This window comes from Paramormyrops kingsleyae, chromosome 13 (assembly GCF_048594095.1).
Source record: "Paramormyrops kingsleyae isolate MSU_618 chromosome 13, PKINGS_0.4, whole genome shotgun sequence".
Taxonomy (NCBI): Eukaryota; Metazoa; Chordata; class Actinopteri; order Osteoglossiformes; family Mormyridae; genus Paramormyrops; species Paramormyrops kingsleyae.
The window spans coordinates 8,996,133-9,015,056 of NC_132809.1; the positions used below are offsets into that span (position 1 = coordinate 8,996,133).

The 18,924-nt window shown below is 45.3% G+C and overlaps 1 protein-coding gene across 1 annotated transcript in view; it reads right to left on the reverse strand.

The window, feature by feature from the left end:
- csk (C-terminal Src kinase) overlaps positions 1 to 16,601 on the reverse strand; it is a 34,770-nt gene extending 18,169 nt beyond the window's left edge. Inside the window, exon 1 of the mRNA XM_072698130.1 lies at positions 16,008 to 16,601. The gene's annotated coding sequence lies outside the window, so the exon portion shown is untranslated. The remainder of the gene's footprint in view (positions 1 to 16,007) is intronic.
- Between the last annotated feature and the right edge of the window lie 2,323 nt (positions 16,602 to 18,924).

Sequence of the window (18,924 nt, forward strand, 5' to 3'; positions counted from 1 at the left end):
TGAAGTCTTCGTCACAACAACTGAACCGCCATCGAAGTAATTGATAATCCGATAAGATTGCACCTAAAAAAAACATTAGCAGCAATATCCTTGCCTGTGAAGCCCTTTTTGTTCAAAGCAATGTTGACTGCATGTGTTTCCTTGCAGGTAACCATGGTTAACAGGAAGGACAATGATTTCAAGCACTACCCTCCCTTTAAAGCATTCAGTCTGCTTTTCTAACTCAATCATCATGACAGAGTGACCTCCAGGGTTGTCCTCGTCAACACTGTCACCTGTGTCAACGAGAGAATCACTGAAATGATGTCAGCAGGTGCTTTTATGGCAGGGCTGAAATGCAGTGGAAATGGGTTTTTTGGGATTAAGTTCATTTTCATGGCAAATTCATCTGATCACTCTTCATAACATTCTGGAGTAAATTGACATAACAAAAACTGCGGCAGCAGACTTTGTGAAAATGAATGTTTGTGTAATTCTCAAAACTTGTGGTCATGGCTGCACTTGTTATAATTGTAGTATTTGTCCATATTCTATGTGCATTGAAATAGTTAATTTGTGACTATTGTAAACTGTTGCACTCCAAGAAAGGCTCTTTTTGTATTAGTGAAGGGAGAAGAATCACTAGCTCGTTCTTATGTTTATGGGACATAAAATAAAACTGGTTGGTTGAAATAAAATTCTGGATTGGATTTTTACTTTCTGGACCTGAAATGTCCACCTCTGCCTCGGGCCTGGCCTGCCCTGTCCACTGGAGTTGGAGGCTGAAGCAGCACATGGTTACGTCAATATTATTTTTAGAGGAGACCCTATGCTTTTATTATTTAGAAATGTGACCAAAAATTTTACATTAACCGTTTAAGCGTGCTCTCTCATTTCCAGTTCGCCGCTGTTGTAAGTGCTAATTCTCCATAAGTTTCTCGTTCAAGTCTCACACGAGCTAGAGGCAAGTCTGGCGATGCTTTGTATGATGTCAAATTACACTGCATTACAGTAGGGGCAAATCATATTGCATTGCAATAGTAGTTGCTTCGTATGTATGTTTAATGTGCCAGATCGTTGGCTATGCTTCAAGATGTGTATTGCATAGTCTCAGTGATGGAGATGAATATCTCTATAGTGTGTAATAGAGACATTCTGCACAATTTCATCAAATATCGAGATTTGCAAAATGATAAAATAGTTATTTTAAAATATTTTCTATTGTGTTTCAATAATGAATTAAGGCTATCTATATGCAAGTGAGCATCCACTTCATCATTTAGCGTTTCACTCACAGACATACAGAGAGGGCACGCATACAGGAAAAAGAAAATGTCAGTGTTCATTAAAAGGGCACAACTGGAGACATCAGGATGTAAACCAAGCCATCATTATTACAAGAATGTGTAAGTCACACAAACATGGATTACGGGCCTAAATATGGACAGCCAGCAAAGCAAAACAGGAAGTGATGCTGAGAGCAAATGTGCTCCAAGTGGCCAGGTCAGGGACTAATTGGCCTATCAGGCCTGTTTTCTGGAGTGTATGACGCGTGGCGTAACGCATTTAAAGCTCTCAAACACATTCCAGCATGCCATAAACAAAGACCATGCTGGTATACAAGGCTCGTCTGCATAAGCAACATGGACTGCTATCAGAAACACGTTTCCACCACTTTTTTGCCGCTGATCCCCTAATGCGTGAGATCAGAGCTGGAGGATGCGAGTGCTGCTGTCATCTTTAATTCTCTACAGCTGGTGCTACTCACGAAGCTCAGGATTAGCATGCTTTCAATCCTGATCGTTACTGAGGCTCCTGTTAACATGCAGGAGATCTGATGTAGACTTTTGTGCCTCATTCGGCTTGGCACAGCAACAACAGAAGAGGGAGCCTTCAGGCTCGAACTCCGAATCACAGTCAGCTCAGTATCTTTCCCTAGGGCTCCCCAGCAAATCCCAGGAGGGGAGTGCAACCGAGCTGCAGCCAGGGAGGCACATGCACTACTCGTCTCCATCACGAGGCACTGGGGAAGAGCTATAGAGAAAGAACCAACAGGAGTTCCCAAGACAAGTTGCACCAACTTAACGGTAAACAGAAACATCTGCTACCTTACCGCTATTCGAAGAGAGACAGCATAGAGCTACGGATGCTAAGTGAAGCTAACAAGTGGCGTGGGGAGAGCTTCAATAGTGCAGACAGAATGCTGCAATTATGCACTCATGCAAGATGCACAGACACAGGATTCTCTTCCTCGGCGGGTTTTTTCAGCACTACCGGGTAGTCAGAAGGCCACCTTTTCACACGTTAGTCCTCACGTCTGCTGCCACAAAAGACAGAGGCAGCTAATCTGATGGCTACGATCTAAAAATACGCCAGAAATGACACGAGGCGGGGTGCAGGAGAGGGAGGATTCCTGAGGGCACGCTTGGGGGGGGGGGGGGGGAAACAGCAGAGATGCCCAATGGGGGCCTTGTGAGCTCCAGTGCCGAGCTGACACGAAGGGGGATCGAGAGACCGCTGATGAAACACTGAGTAATGCTGAGCAGAGGGAGGCATTGGGTGGTTCCAGGACACAGGCACTTCAAGACGAAAAAAAAAAAAGAAAAAAAAAAAACAAACAATCTATCCTTAAAGTGAAAACTGGACCATCACTATTCTGGTGGGTGGAGCAGAGTCTGGACCCACTGCCCTTACCTTTGACAAGTGATCATAACCCCAGGCTGAATTCTCTGGGAAGAGAGGCATGGAAAATGATCTGTAGTTACGCTGGAGGAAACAGCAGCCTGTAGGTGAGAGCGCACTGGTCATAACTTGTCTAGTGCTACAACACCCCTATAAACATTCCTGCCTACATCAGGACAGGACTGCCAACGACACACACACTGTGGAGTTCTGTTTGCTGGCCAGTGGAGTGGAGTTTGGGGAGTGCCTCATCACACTGGCCACGGGAGGATGACATCACCGCACAGGGGAATGACTCCATGACCTAGCATATTGTGCGCGCTCTGCATCTGCAACAGCAACTAAACCCCCGTGATGAGGGTGATCACCGCCAAGCGCTCAGCCAAATCAAAACTCACCATACATTCGGCTGTATCTACTCATGTTCAGTGAAACCCAATAACAATAAAAACCTGAAAAACAAGCATAGTTGCTGTTGGATTTATATATAACCAGAGGACTCGTGAATTTCATTCTCAGGCGAGGTTTTTAATAGGATTCCAGCTGCCTGACTGCTGCACTGGGACTTCGGGAGGCTGAGGACATACCGCGGCTGTTTGCTGGGCCGGAGCCCCTTTTCAGATTGCGGACAAAGTGCATCCTTTGTGCACCCGCTCAACATGCGGTGACCCTGTGACCCTGCTGGGACTCAGTGGGCTCCACCACGCCCCCACGCCGGCACTGGGATCTACTTCATGGGACCGCCCCGAGCCCCCACCAGAGTAGTGCAGAGGGGGTATATGAGGTGGCTTTCCTCACAAAAGAGAGTGTTTGGAGATAATCTCCCAGCCTGCGTGGAGGGAGCTGCAGGCTGACAGGGTAGGGTGGGGGGTAATTAGCTCCTCATCCTGAGGCTCATTTCCATATACACAAAAGGGGGAGTTGACCGGCAAATCAGCGCTGGCCACACCCACTCCACTACCCAATACCCATACCTCCATGACACCGATTCTAAGCTGAGATGCAGTCCTGAAGGAACAAGCACGTCATTTGAGAGCCTTTATGAATATTTGTAGATAATCAATCTCATGTTTACATCCTTCGAAGGCCCAGGGAAAGACAGGGACAGCGCTGGGAACACCAAGGTGGAGAGCGAGCTGGTGCTACTGCTGCCTCGGCCATGGGGGTCGACGGTAAAGAAGCTCTCACAACGGTCTGCGAGGCACGTGCGCTCATGAACGCCTCCACGTGCTCAGCTCTCAGCGCAGAGGACCAGGCAAGCTTTGAAAAGAGCACGCTCGCACACCTCTGACGTCTGAGTATGCACCACTTGGTGCATCGCAACTGAAGTGAGGGGCTGTCCGACTCGCTCGTAAACTGGCAAGACAATAATCCAGTTACAAACTCTGACATTCACTCGTATAACTGGCAGTCGTCAATACATTAACGCAGGGTTTGAAGAGGAAAGTCTTCACGTGGGTACAGCATGGCCTGAGAGCTGAACATGTCAACGCACACAACATCAGCCCAATTCCACAGTTATACCAAGGTGACAATGGATCGTTTAAAGTTGTCAACACTGGGTTTTGTATTAAATTCCACTGCTGTTTCGGTGCTTGCTCGTGAAGATGGCAACACATTCGAACAAACACTTGACCTTCATATGCATCAGAGAAACACTGGGCGTGGAGTCCTGTGCTCTCACCATGTGTCAATGTTGTCTCTCTGAGCAGGAGCGAAATAACCCAAAAAAGCAAAATGATCCATTTAAAAAATGGCGTTAATAATGGACATACGTCAGAGGCCATCCAATGAAAGCCTGAAGCGAAACCAAAAGAACATGCAGATTTTCGCCTGTTTTTGCATGTGATATTAACATTTCATAGCACATTCAGAAACCACAATGTCTAGTTGGGCAACACTTTAAGAAGCCATTTATGCATTTGAAACAATTATTTTGACTGGTCTCATCTTTGCTTCTTGAAGTACCAATACATGCGTTTGTGTGTGTGTGCTGCAGGGCACTGCAGTCTGCTGAAAGACACCGAGGTAGTAAAAACAGTGAGAAGATGGTGTTGCATCAACCATCCTGACTAGGCCTTTACCCTCTGGTGATTGTTTTACATCCTGATATTTTATATCCAGACTCTCCCAGAGGCCTGCACACATCTACCGATGTGTATCATTTTTGCTTTGTGAAATGGTACAAAATACCAACCAGAAGACTTGAAGGCTTCAGCAGAGTGAGCCAAACCCAAAGACAGTTCTGCCTTTGATCTTTACAGCAGGCCCAGCACAAGCAAACCTGGTGGCACTAGAAGAAACATCAGGATGTCAACAAACAATGACACAGACCAGGAGAACCTGGGCCAAAGATAGTGCAGCAGTTACTGGCCTGGGAATCAAAAGGTTTGCTGGTTTAGGCAAATTAAAGTAATGACTTCATGAACCATGCTGTGGTACAAAACACTAATAATAATGCAAGCGTTAAAAAAAGGGCTTGGCTATGCAAAGGTAAATACATGTATAACATGAAGTGACTGGGGACCCACTGCCCGTCACTGCTCGGGTTGGCTAGATTACAGATTGGGTGCAGTGAGGGAGGTGTCACAGATCCCGTTATCTTAAGGAACCACACAAGCATTGAGACAGGTCTGGTTCTGCCAGTTCCCCCACCAGCCCCCAACCCCAGAATAGCATGATAAACCCAGCCAAACCATCACAGATCCAGAATGGTGTCACAGTTCATGCATATTCAATGTGTAGGGTCAAACCTTGCAAACAGACTCTCAAGAGACCGTGCACAAGTAAGCAAATGTATGAACATGAAACACTCTAAACCTCCAGAGAGATGCAAACTTACAGACTCCCACTCTCAGGATTTTCCATCCTGGATGAACTCTACTCAGCATTCAGGGAATGAAATTGGACTTTTGAGAGCGAAAACAGGTATAGCTGCATTCTCCTTCAGGTTGCAAAATGCCCCATTCGTCTGTGTGTCAGGGTGTGTGCAGATAGGGAGATTTTTTTTTTTTTTTTTTTTTTAAAAAGTGCCACCAGCTGAGCTGTTCAGCAAGACTGGACAGGCGCTGAGAATTCCTACCCAAGGGTTTGGGTAAGATCTGAGCAGGCACTCCTCATTATCCCAGAGAGACAGCCGCGTGAGCATGCAATGTGAAAAACACCCCCCGGGTTGTTACTTTGCCCAGGTCCAAATGTAAAACCTCGACTGCACCAGTAGAATTCAAAAGATTTTAAGATTATAAATATCTCGGCTTAGCAACTCCAGCACAATAACCTTAAGAACAGCGACCCGGAAGTAAAACATTACGGGAAGGGGCATGCGGCGGAACACGTCTACACACTGGTCATCGTGAATTATACAGCTCCCTCAAGGACACCTCAGTTGCACTATACATCTGAATGATTAATCATGGCTCCAATATGGCCGTTACAGGCCTCTGCAGCTGGCACGCTGGGGCACTGCAGGTGGGAAGCAGGCAGTTAGAGACCTAAAGAGGAATCAGCGACTAGGCCGTGGTCTCAGACAGCTGCCCTGGATAAACGAGGGACTAGTCTTTGACAATCTATTCAATTTGTTTACAATATATTCTGCTGTATATTCATTTGATGAAAAGTGTTATTGATATACCCTATACCGTACTTGAACACTTTTGATACTCAAATAAAAAACAAACACTCTGCTTTTCATATGTAGGGAAAGTGCTTTTTATAAAACATTTTTATGAATAGCCTGAATGTTCATTCTGATTATTCAAATATACAAAACTATGGAAGAGCTTAAGAACTACATATGTATTGGTGGCAGATAATTTAACTGTACCAATTCAATCATTCTACTAGTTAAAAGATGCTGAGTTGGCCTGCATGATGTGCGATCTTAATATCGACACAGCGTGTTATGCATATGCAATTGTCACACTGCAAGGATTGCAATAGACAGCTGGGTTGAGAACAGAGCTGTACAATATATCATTTTGGAAATAATCACTCACATTCATCAGCACTGCACTGTGTCTGTTGACAACTCGCATCAACACTATTAGTAGGTTAAACTACAGCCAAATAGAACTTTTTAGAAATTTTTGGGCAATTTAATCTCCTTTTGTTTTATACATATTGCAATACCACTCACAGAAATTTCACATATTGCAATGTGATAATGTGCAGCCCTAGTTGAGACCATCAAAAATTTGCACTATTTTAACTCTGCCACAGGAAACAAAACTTAGCAAGTTTTGCCATTTTAATGATTGTTCACCATTGTCAATCACTACCATTTTTGTTCTTGCTGTTGGACTCAGTGTAGTGCATGTGTAAGGAACTTTACAGAAATGAGTGAATAGAACAAAAGCAAACAAGAACCGGTCACCAAAAGGCAGTCTTCTGCTGTATTGAAACATTTTGGATTCCACAGAGACAATATTGAGAAAAAAACAAATGATTTTAGCAGTGCTTAGTGTATGTTGGAACAACTAGCATCAAACCACCAAATTATTTCACAGACTATTGGTAGTTCCATTTGAGTATAGTTTATTTTGGGTAAATGTTCAACTCTTGTATTATAAAAATCTCTATGTATTGCAAATATTGCAATGTGATTTTTTACCGCCCAATATCATTCAGCCTTAATGCTGAGAGTTTGGGATTGATGGCTACTCCTAAAGAGTCCCGGGAAATGCCCTGTACAGTAAAATATTCTCCTGTAAGAGCTTTGAATGCCTGGGAAAAATGTGTTATGCTCTGACGCATCCACTGAAAGCTTGGCTGAAGTTAAGATCCAAAATAAGAAATTACACTCCACCATCAAACAATATGAATGACACTGCTTGCAGGAGGAAATCTGCTAGTGAGAGTGATGTCACATTTTCTGCCATCTGTGTTTTTGACAGTCAGTCTATTGAGTCTCTACCTCTTCTGCACTAAAGTTTCTTCAGTCTTGCCACAACCAACAATGGATTGTAGATGAAGTGCTGGGCGAGGCGAAATTCTGGGCATCCCTTATTAATGACTAATGAGATCTGATGCCCTACAGAGATCCAAACCTTGTCACCTGTCAGTTCCATTTAATTTGTCCCAAAGTGTGAACACGCAAAATTTTTAAATGTCTCGTCTTGTGAGAATAAATTTTTATGTTCCCTTTTCATGTTAACTAAATAGCACTGATGCCATTTTTTTAACACCAAGTATGAGTACTGATGCTCGCTTTCTGGTACTCACGGATACCGATACCCATTTGGGCTGCGCGATATCTTAAAAATAATTATGCCTTATTTTAACTTAAAAATATTGGGAAAACGAAAACACCCTCTCCCACTGCAGCACCAAGCAGGGCATTATTTATTTATTTATTTTTAACCAAAAAAAGAGGTGAAAACCTGAACAAACCGATATACAGACAATCCACTAAACAGCCAGCATTAAGACTTGCCAGGATGGATAGGTGGCTTAATTATGATTTAAAAGCATGTCACTCTAAAACCACTAAAGCAGTTTTATACTATGTACCACTTCAGAAAGTATCATGTCCTCTGTGTACCACCATTACGACATTGTGCCCGACTGATACTAGGAAACAGCTTGTTATCTTCATTGCACGAGGTGCATCATTTGATATTTCCTCTGTCTGTGCTAGGGTTTGCCGCATGTTTGGTTGTAGCAGAGCATAGCTGTTGACAGCGATTTTGTCAGTCTTTCTTACGTTTAGTTTTTTATGTTTACTAGTTTTATATGAACCTGATTTCGTACCTCTTCTTGATAGTTTAGCAGAGCACGGTTTGCACTATGCTTAGAATTTCGTTATTAATTCTGAAGCATTTCCAAACCACAGATATTTTATCCGGCATATTTTGCTTCTTAATGATATCGCTGATTTCTCATTATGTGGTATCAGTTATAGGCATCAGCACATTGGCACAACGATGAGTAGGACACGAGCACGATATCAGACCATGGGTATCAGTGCATATGTTAACCCAACCCCTTTGCAGCCCACTAACATCTGAATGGGGAAACTACATCATTAATAAAGCCCTTTCTGTACCCATCCCTGTGTAACATACTTCAGCCAAGCCCCTTCTGTACCACCTCTTCTGGCCTTGACGCGTGATCACATTCAGTAGGCTGCTGATTTTTTGCCACATACTGACAGAAAAGCCATTTTCAGTCAACAGGAATGATGATTTGCATATCTGGATTAAGAACGCTGCAGACCGTTCACAGAATTTTAGCAAAAGCACAAACAGGATGCAAAGGCTCACAGTTACATCTCTGCTGTTTCTGGTTTTGCATGGGGTGTAGAGTAGCACCATGGCATTAACACCAAGAGCTGGGGCGGGGGAGAGGGCAGGCAGGTTTGCTGGCCGGCTGCAGGTCATGGATCATCAAGCACGCATCTGACCTAAATTTGACCCCATGTGGGTAGACTTGGCATAGAGAAATTGGCCACTGCTTGCTCATCCCCATCGTCCCCACCCTCCTCTGCAGTGTCGTCAATCTGTTGTCCACATTAACACCTGCTACTCCTCCCCACACCACTTCCTGATTCAAAGAAACATAAGCCCATATAAGTACAGCTGTCACACAACCTAATTAAGCCTCAAAAAGTGAGTGGCCCAATTATCTGACGGGCCCGGCCGGCCATTCAGTTGCAGATTGCAGGCAAGTCTACTCTCTGGTTCCATCAAGGAAGGAAGGGGAAGTAGAAGCATGTAAAATTATCAACCGCAAGCTGTCAAAGGAACACCAACCAAGCAAGAGAACAGACAGCATCTCAAGAGGCAAGTGACCAGTGAATGAAAGAAAAGATAGAAGTACCTCTAGAAAAACAATACGCTTTGAAAGGAGGGGATTATCCTTCATGAAATCTGATCTGAAAAAAAATTATCCCTCTATCAAGAGTAGTAGCGAGCAATGGTGAAGAAATAGAGAGGCTGACTGTCAGCCATCTTTGTCAAAATCACCCAGAGCCATCGAAATTAGGTGGGGGGGGGGGGGGGGGGATGAGCGTTTCCGGCAAGACATCACAGGGGTTTGAAGGAGCAGGAGTGGCCGCCATGAAGGTGGCGAGGCATAGAGCAGCACTTCCTGCTCATCTGTCACATCCTCCCACCCCCTCACACTAGGGACCCGAACCCCTGGCACGGCTCAGCACCGACACTCTCAAGAAGTGATGCCAAGACGTGATTCTTGAAACTGTGCTATTATTTCCCCTGCTTTCTTTTGGTGAATAATATTCAGGTGCTCAACATGGGGCAACCAATGGATTGTCTGCTTTATCCAAGACGGGAACAATCTCCTTCAAAGAGGATGACAACGCACTTCCTGCAGCATTACATCATCTTATCATTTAGTTACCTAGCAACCATCATCTTCAGGGTGACTTTGGGGTGGGCAAAATGACAATACATTTCTTCTTTTCCCATTCATGTCATAATACTTTCACCTGAATTAGAATCTAGAATGCCAAACAGTTATGACACATATCATTTGTCATACAGCAAATCACTGTAGTCATATATAATCAACAAATTGAATATTGATCAAGGCAATCAGAGCACTAAGGTCTAAAATTTGAACATGCCTCAGCTAACAGAACAGATCACACACGGTTTCTGGATAGGCCAGTGTATACTCTGCAGGATAACAAGCACACAAGTGGTTCCCAACTCATTTGAGACTCCAGTCTTTGTCGTGTCCCAGACCAGGCTCCCTCTCATTGCCTGCCTCCCTCCAGGGTTGTCCTTTGCCCTAGCCTTCAAAGCTGCTGCCTTTTCACTGGAGGTTTCCATCAACACAGTCTCCCGCTCTGAGAGCGTTTCCCACCATGCAGATGGTGGGGTCGCCCTCACCTCGGCCAAAGCAGGCCCAGGTGTTTGGGCTGCGGAGACCCAACGAGTCTCTTAAGAACACAGCTGGACTGCAGTCACAGATCTACTTGGGCTCTGGCGTGAGAAGGGAAGGAGTATGTGTCCCACTGGTCCTGACCTGCCCCAGGCCAGCGTTAAGGGGAACACCCAGTCCCCAAACCACAGTAGCAGGCAGGACAGCATGTGATGCCCAAAATCCACAACAAACACAAACCAGAAACTTCAGTTCTCACGCTTCCTTGAAATGTGACAGAGATATTTGGAAAAGCATGAGCAGAAGCTACGGCAGTGCTGGGAAGCGCTTTTCCATACCAACTTCCACTTTTAAATGGGGATAAAGGGAAAGGGCCACAAACAGTGTTTTGCTACCTCCCAAAAGATGTAACGAGGTCTCAGTTTAACATGGAGCTCAAACTAAAAACCAGATTTAAATAGAGCCGCAGGGTCAAGACAACGGCAGCATTGTGGGTGAACAAGTGAAGCATTCACAGAACAGCATCTCCGTCGAGAACCAGAAGCATACCGCGCTTCCGTCAGAAAAGCATGCCGACTCAAACACAAGTCAAGCGTGTGGCTCAGACCTTGTTACGAGTCAAACAAGCTGCCTCGTTAAGAGCAAAGGAGGCGGGCCGTAATGCGCTGCCAGGGCAGCCAGACAGGCCTGCAGGTGCACGGTGCAAATACGTGACCCCACGCCCTGCTGGCGGCACTTGTTAATGATGAATACATCTCTACACAGGGGTTTATGATTTCAGAGACACAACATGCCAGGGACCCTTGGTTACAAAGCCCCCCCACCCTGCAGGGAGCGAAGTTCAGGCAGGAAAGAATCTGAATCAGCCATATGCCTAATAGCAACACTGCGCTAATGAAGCTGATTGCAGTGGAAGGTGGTACCGGAGGGAGGCAGGGAATATACAGTAAGTTACAGGCTGACAGGGAACACAATGAGAGAAGCAGCAAAAGCGGCTGGCATGCAGGGAAGTGGGGAGGGGCTGGAGTATCCAGGGCTCCTGTGGGAGCTTCATTACCTGATTAGAGACCAGAGAGGTGAGCAAAAGAGATGAGGCAGGCTACAAGGGGGGATGCTAGACTCCTCCCGAGGGACTGTGGGTGCACTCTAAGTGGAGTGTGCTGCTGTGGCTGCACCGTCTGCACACATCCATTTATCCATTAACATCTGGGAGCCTCACTGGAGTCCATTACAGATTGCTACCCCCCACACCCCATCTGAAATACCACACCAGTGCAGTGCAGTGCCCTAAATCTACAGTGCCCACACCTTCATATTCAGAGGCCGAGAAACAGAATAGAACTTAATTTGAAGAAAAGGAAATCCCAAGGTTGTGCGACAACTGCACCTGCAGGCCTACTGAGAGGCGCCCATTTTCCTGCTAAATGCTCTTCCTGTTCGACTCCTAACCCAGACAGCTGAGAGCAAGCGCACAGAGTTCCTGCTGGCGCATCATGCACTTTTACTGACAGCATTGATTCCACTGTCAATATGCAGACTTTCTCTGTTGTAACAACCGGTATTAGGGCTTAAGGGGGCAATAAAGTACTTGTGATTTCAGTACATCATCTGCGAAAAAGGCAGATGTAAGAATAGCTGATTCATAATTAATCAGCCAATAACTAATTAATAATTGGGCATCAAACTTGAGCTATTTGGGAATCCTTAAAAAGCACTGTACATAAAACTGTTTTGTATGTTAAAGATGGTTATGAAGGGCACCACACCCTGCACAAATGACAAAAGAAAATATACTCAAACCTCACAAGAGAATCAGAGGCAACCCCTGCACAGGAGAGGAGGTGATAGAGAAAGACAGAATGGAATAGTCTGTGTGAAAGTGCAGAGCGAAAAAGTGACACTTCAAATGTGGCAACCACACTCATCTACAGAAAAACAGGGTTTTTTTTTTTTTTTTTTTTAAGGGAGGCGAGGTATTCAAAAATAGAATGGATGGAACTGGTGTCCACTTGCCTGTAAATCACAATATATAGCTTATTTCTTAATCATGAACATATCGACCATGTTCTAATTTAAAACTCACTTATGAGAGCACTTACAAACACTGGGGTTCCTTTAAAAGGCACATCTTGGATGGTACTAGGAAGATAGAGGGGAAGCAGGTCTTGTTCATCTCTCCCCACACCAGCTTGGCTTAGGCTGTAGGAGGAAGTGACCTTATGTGGCCAGAGCCTGTAATTTATCTACCCCTCATTAATTCAAATCAGCTACACAAAACACAGAACTTTACTTGCACGGCTACAGGCCGGCATTTGAATAACTGGACACGGGAGCCATCTCTGCACTTCGCAGCCGAGTAACTGAAGCAGCGGGAAATTCAGGGGCCTAACCTGCAAACTCAAATCTGCAGATATGGGCCACACAGAGGACAGGCCCAACCAAGCTCTCTTATGAAAGAGGAAGTCTCTAAAATACAAATAATTGCAGAATAAGTTAAATCAAATGGTACCAGAAAATGAAAACTGAACCTCTGATCTGCTTGACAACAGTTAGGTCAGCTGGAAGACGCAAAGAGCTGTAGTGCCATGTGGACCTGAGGCAAACTGGGTGAATATTAACTTGACCAGAACAACACAAACAGGCCAGACTCATTTGATGACCAAATAACTGGGACTGCTTCACTTCCTCCTTCACCTTTGAACCTGTCATTCTAGCTACAGTCACAGACCAACCTCTCCCATGTTACTTGATCAGAAACACGGCTACTGAAATGACTTGTGTATAGACGGAGGTAGAAAAAGAGCGTCCCATTTGCTGTTCCTGCTGAACACAGGCTGGTCCAGCTGTGCTCACTGCATCAGCACCCCTTGCCCCGTGCCATTTCCAAGCAGTTGCCCGCTGTTCCACCTGCTGAGCATGTGTGGCCCACTTCCTCATTCAGAACGTCATGCTCCATTGGGTTTCCCAGACCACCATGAGGAGGCAGCGCCCTCGGTGGACTGCCCAGGTGAGTCTGTGGCAGCCCCTGTGCGACAGAGACTGATCGGCTGGGTCTCTCAAATTCATTGCCTTGGCAGGTATGAGGCTTTTATAAGGTCACATGCAAAAAGGTTCCCCCAAAAAAGTAATGCATATCTAATGCAAATCAGGCTCCACATGACTCTATGAATAAGCTGGCAGAAGCTGTTCGTGAAAGCCCAAAATTGATTTTCTGAGTATTTTAATTACTGAGAACAACTAAGGGCATGTAATACCGCTCAGACAAAAAGAACTGCAACACTAGTGCTCCATAAACACTGGACTCCGCCTGACAAGGAAGGTTTTTCGCTTAATCCACATTGCCTGTTTTGGGGGCTGCTTTGTGCCATGACTAAGAAATTAAGTTTTAATCTGTGACAGATCGCTTGCTTTGTCTGAATCAGTCACAGCTACCAGAAGAGAGAGACAAAACGACACTGAATATTCAGAACAACCCCCCCCACACACACACACACACACATACACAGACACAAAATATGCTAACAACCCCTTCCCACCAGTCTTCAACAGCCTCATCTTGTTGGGAGTAAAACCAAGCATGCACCAGCCCACATGAGCACTGGGCAGCACTGTCGTGTGTACAGAAAACCTCCCTCTCCTCCAGACCGTGGCACACGTGTGCTGGCAAGAACTCAGTGACACAACTTGGGAAGCAGCCTGTTCCTCCAGCCGCCGTTCAGATGGACCTCCGCCACTTCACTGAGCTCCATACATCAGCAACAATGCTCTCATTCTGCTCCACGGGTGAGGGGCGGCAGGCCAGGGGCTATCCTGAGGGCCCGGACAGCTGCTATACTGACACACAGAGGGCAGCAGCAGACTGTGCCACCCCACTCCAGCGGGCAGACCCAAGAATCCACACCCCTCCCTCTGCCATCCAGACTGGACCTTTTATTCACACAATCAGGATGCATGTATGCTCCAACCTGGCCACAGCTAAGGCAAACTATCCTGCTCGTTACTAAACAAGAATAACTGCATCTCATCCAAGCCGTCAAATGACCTGGTGACCTAGGAGAAAAGCCCACGTTTCTGAGCTGCTGGCTACACACTGCACTCTCCCACACTAATATGTACGTTAAATAAGCCTTCTTTTTAAGGCTGTTGGACGAATAAAAATAGAACAAATCATTGTCAGAAGGCTGCCCTAATTGAGAGACCACAGTTTCCTTAACTGCAGCTGCAATTAAAAGATGTTCCTGCTAAAATGCATTGCTCTGTGGGGTAGGAGTGAAATCAAATCAGAAGCTTTGCTGAGTAAAACAGCAAGATCAAGGCACGATTGCAAATCATTTTAGTCTATTAATACTATAGTGATCATTTCACATGCATTATGTATGACACAACCAGATGTATGTTTTCTCCTCAAAGATTAGTCTAACAAACCCTTCTTTTGCAGGTACCCTCAAACACAAATAAAAAAAAAAAAAAAAAACAATGCTAAAAACATGCTCACTTCATTCAGATGCTCCAAGCTAACAGCTGGTAAACCATGGGACCTCATTCCGTATGCAGCATATTCTCAATGGCTGGCTTTGAGTTTGACCAAATCTCCATCAGTGTGGAGATTTTTTTCCATGGCTAGAGGGCTCTCAGGGTGAAAAACGCAGTAGTGACTCTGTGGATACGCATGTGAATAACTCCGTTTTCAGTGGCAACAGTGTAGAGCGAAAATACCAGTGAAATGTCAAGTTTCATGACTTCCTCTTCATCCCCAGCTTCGAAAAAAGTCTCTAAGCAGAACAAAGCCACAAATGACTGAGCAAGCTAAAATTCCCCACTGACTATCCTGCATTAAATATCAAATCTGACGTTTTAATTCATTTATGGAATAACGCTTCACATATAAACATGGATATCAATCCACTGCCAGCTTTTCTTATACTGCAAATAGTACTGAACTAACCTGTAAGACATTGATAACAACGCATCAATGAATACAACAATCCAAATTGCTTATTAAACCACAAAGCGGCCTGCAGGACACCAAAACGCACGAAACACCTCCTTTCAACGCTGCGACTACGTTATCCATCGCTCCCCCGAGTGACACACCTTTCAAACGAGGGGAAAATACCCGGGGTTACAGTGGCTCTGTGCCATTTTTTTTAGCTGAGGCAAGCCTAACAATAAAAGAGGCGATCCAAATGTTACAGTAACACAACCTGCAGATAGATTACTTGCGTTTGCTTTAGAGGCATGATGCAGAGGCTGTTGGCGCACACAGACACATCCGTGTCTGCAGCCGCTTTAAAATGCAGTTTAACATGCACATGTCAGGTACTGAAGCGCGAGACAGCTGCATGAATGGCTGTCAGGGAGAAGTTACCTATAGAAAGGCAATTTTCCTTGGGTACCACACGTAACTTGAGGTAATAACATAATGTGAATTCATATGGAGGTAGCGCGTCGGGCACTAACCCGGAGACACACAAAGACATGCGGAGCTCAGCCGGCAGCCGTACCTCGTCTCTGAGCGGGGCGGCGATGCCGGCGTCGTCTGGGGGACGGTGAGACTCGGCGAAGCGAAGCAGGAAACACGACGTTGGGGCCGGTCCTCTGCGGCGGTCACTCCATCCAACGGCCGAGCCTTTCGGCGACGTCTCAGCTGCTGGTAAAGGTGGGGAGCGCTGTCCGCCTCTCCCTTGAACGTACGTGAAGACGATTTCACCCGCGGCGAGAAAGCAGTCCAAGACGCGGCGCTTAGGAGCGAATATACGCGTCGGACTGGGTATCCGTCTTCCGTCTGCTTTTCTCTGTCTTTCTTTCCTCCCGCCTCGGTCCCCTTACCGCATTTCTAGGCGGCTCGCTTACTGTAGGTGTGCAACGAGTAGCGCCGACGAAAAACAAAAAAAAAAAAACCGCCGCGAATCCGCAGACGGCCGGACGGCTGCGGCGCGGCTTCACGCTGGCAGACGGCGCCGGACAATTACACGTACGCGGTCCAGTGCGTGTGCGGCGGCAGCCGTACGCTTCCCGAACGGTTCGCCTCCGCTGATTGTCTTAAATTCACGGAGGCCCTACAAGAGGAAATCCCCCCCCCCTCCGTTTTGATCGGGGGACCACACTGCGCTTGCGCGCCGTCATGGCAGCCGGGAAGGTGTGCGCTGGGTGAAAATGCAAGATCCGAGCGCCCTCTTTTGAGGATGAGAACACACTACAACGGGGATGCGACGTGGATGTTTTGGTTAACCTTGGGTAACCTTTACTAACCTTTCTTGGCGGGGAGGCAATCCAAGTCCTTTTTTTAGGGGGTACTGCAAAGAGCGACTGTAAACCTACTGTAGCTGGTTTGTTTTATGCTCAAATATGTTAATTGCCTGTATCATGAGGTTTTTTTTGTTTAACTTTAGTGATAAATCTGATTATTAGACATACCCCACACTAAATGATAGAAATTGCAATTTGCAAGGAATATTGATAACAAAGGTCCGCAATTCCTTGAGTAAATACAAGCATTCATCAATAGACACGAGATGTCAAGGATGACAAAGTTCTGAATTTCAATTAAAATATTTCAATCTGAATGAATGTGGTTTTTAGTGTTCCAGTTAAGCAAACAGAGTACTAAGATTGTTGTCCAACACAGCCTCAGTGTACATCGGAAAACAGGCATCAACATGTAAAAGTAAAGGCGATAAACAAGGCTGCTAAGTACAACTAGTATGTCCTACCGTGACTTAAATAGGTCACCTCAGGGGGTTACACGCCATTGTTCACTTTGAGAACAAAACACTTTCCGAAGTATATGTCAAATAGCCAGAAGTGTTTATTTCTTCAGCCACATGGTCTGAAAATGTGCATAACTGTCAGAGGAACACCCGTCAATCATGTGACACACAGGCACATACACATCTTGAACGTCGGCTGTAAAATGAAAACCACCTGCCTAGTATTGTGTAGGTCCCCCTTGTGCTGCCAAAATAACTCTGACCCTCGAGGCATGGACACCACAAGGTATGTGAAGGTGTTCTGTGATAAGACAGCAGCAGTAGCATCCTTTACCTCATGTATGTCGTGAGGTGGTACCTCCATGGATTGGACGTGTTTGTCCAGCACATCCCACAGATAATCGCTTGTAAAGTGGTACCTCAGTTCTCGAACTCATTAGAACCCGAATTTCTTAAAGGTCGAACCAACCAGTTCGGGGAAAAAAAAATGACCTAGAACTCGATCTGAATATCAGAAGTCGAACCGTGAATGCCAACCTAAGATAACTTGTACGCACGGGGATATTAGTCACGCTGCAGGTCTCTCAGCGGAAACGAAGGGTAACCCTTTAGTCTCAGCCTCACATTCGCTGTGATAGCATCGTGCATGTTTACACTAGCTGAATACATATATTTAGACAGTAAAAATACATTAAGACAATGATAGACAGTAACAGTAAATATGCATTAACAGAGCAATGCATTTTAGCAGGAACATCTTTTAATTGCAGCTGCAGTTAAGGAAACTGTGGTCTCAATAAAGATTTCTTATCAATTATTTTAATATCATTAATAATAAACCATTAATACATTTAATTATAATAATATTGTCGTGCCGAGCGGGGATGGAACGGAGATAAAGGCGTAGACATCAGGGTATTGGCGGAATACGGGGTTCAATTACAGGTAAGGGAGGCAAAACGCAGACGGAAAATACAATGACGGACTGGGGAAACAAACAAACGCGGACGAAATACAGAGGACTAATGACAACAACCAGAAACAGCTGATCACATGGGGATTCCACGCGAGGTTAATGAGGGGGCGTGGCATACAGAAGGAATGGACGACCAGGGCAGGACACGTTTTTACACATTGTTTGAATACATTTATTTTCTTACTTTACAAATTACTGTTTTGATAAATGTACTTATGTGTTTAGTACAGTATATGCTCTTCTTGTTTTATCAGGTTCATTTTGGGTAAACATATTTACGTGTAATTTTTTGGGACCAGGAACCAATTAATTGGTTTTCCATTATTTCTTATGGGGAAAGTTCGATCAGAACTCAAACTTTTTAGGATTCGATCCTGAGTTCTGAACGGATTAAGTTAGAGTACTGAGGTACCACTGTATTCAGATCGGGGAAATGTTGAGGCCATGTAAACAACTTCAGTTCTTTTTCATGTTCCTCAAACCATTCCTGCATACTTTTTGCAGTGTGGCAGGTCACATTATCCTGCTGAAAGAGGCCACTGTCATTGCTGTGAAGGGGTTTACTTGCTCTGCAACAATGTTTAGGTAGGTGGTACGTGTCAAAGTAACATCCACATGAATGCCAGGACTCAAGATTTCCCAGCAAAATACTGCCCAGAGCATCACACTGCCTCCGCCCGTTTGCCTTCATCCCATTGTGCATCCTGGTGCCATCTCTTCCCCAGGTAAATGACG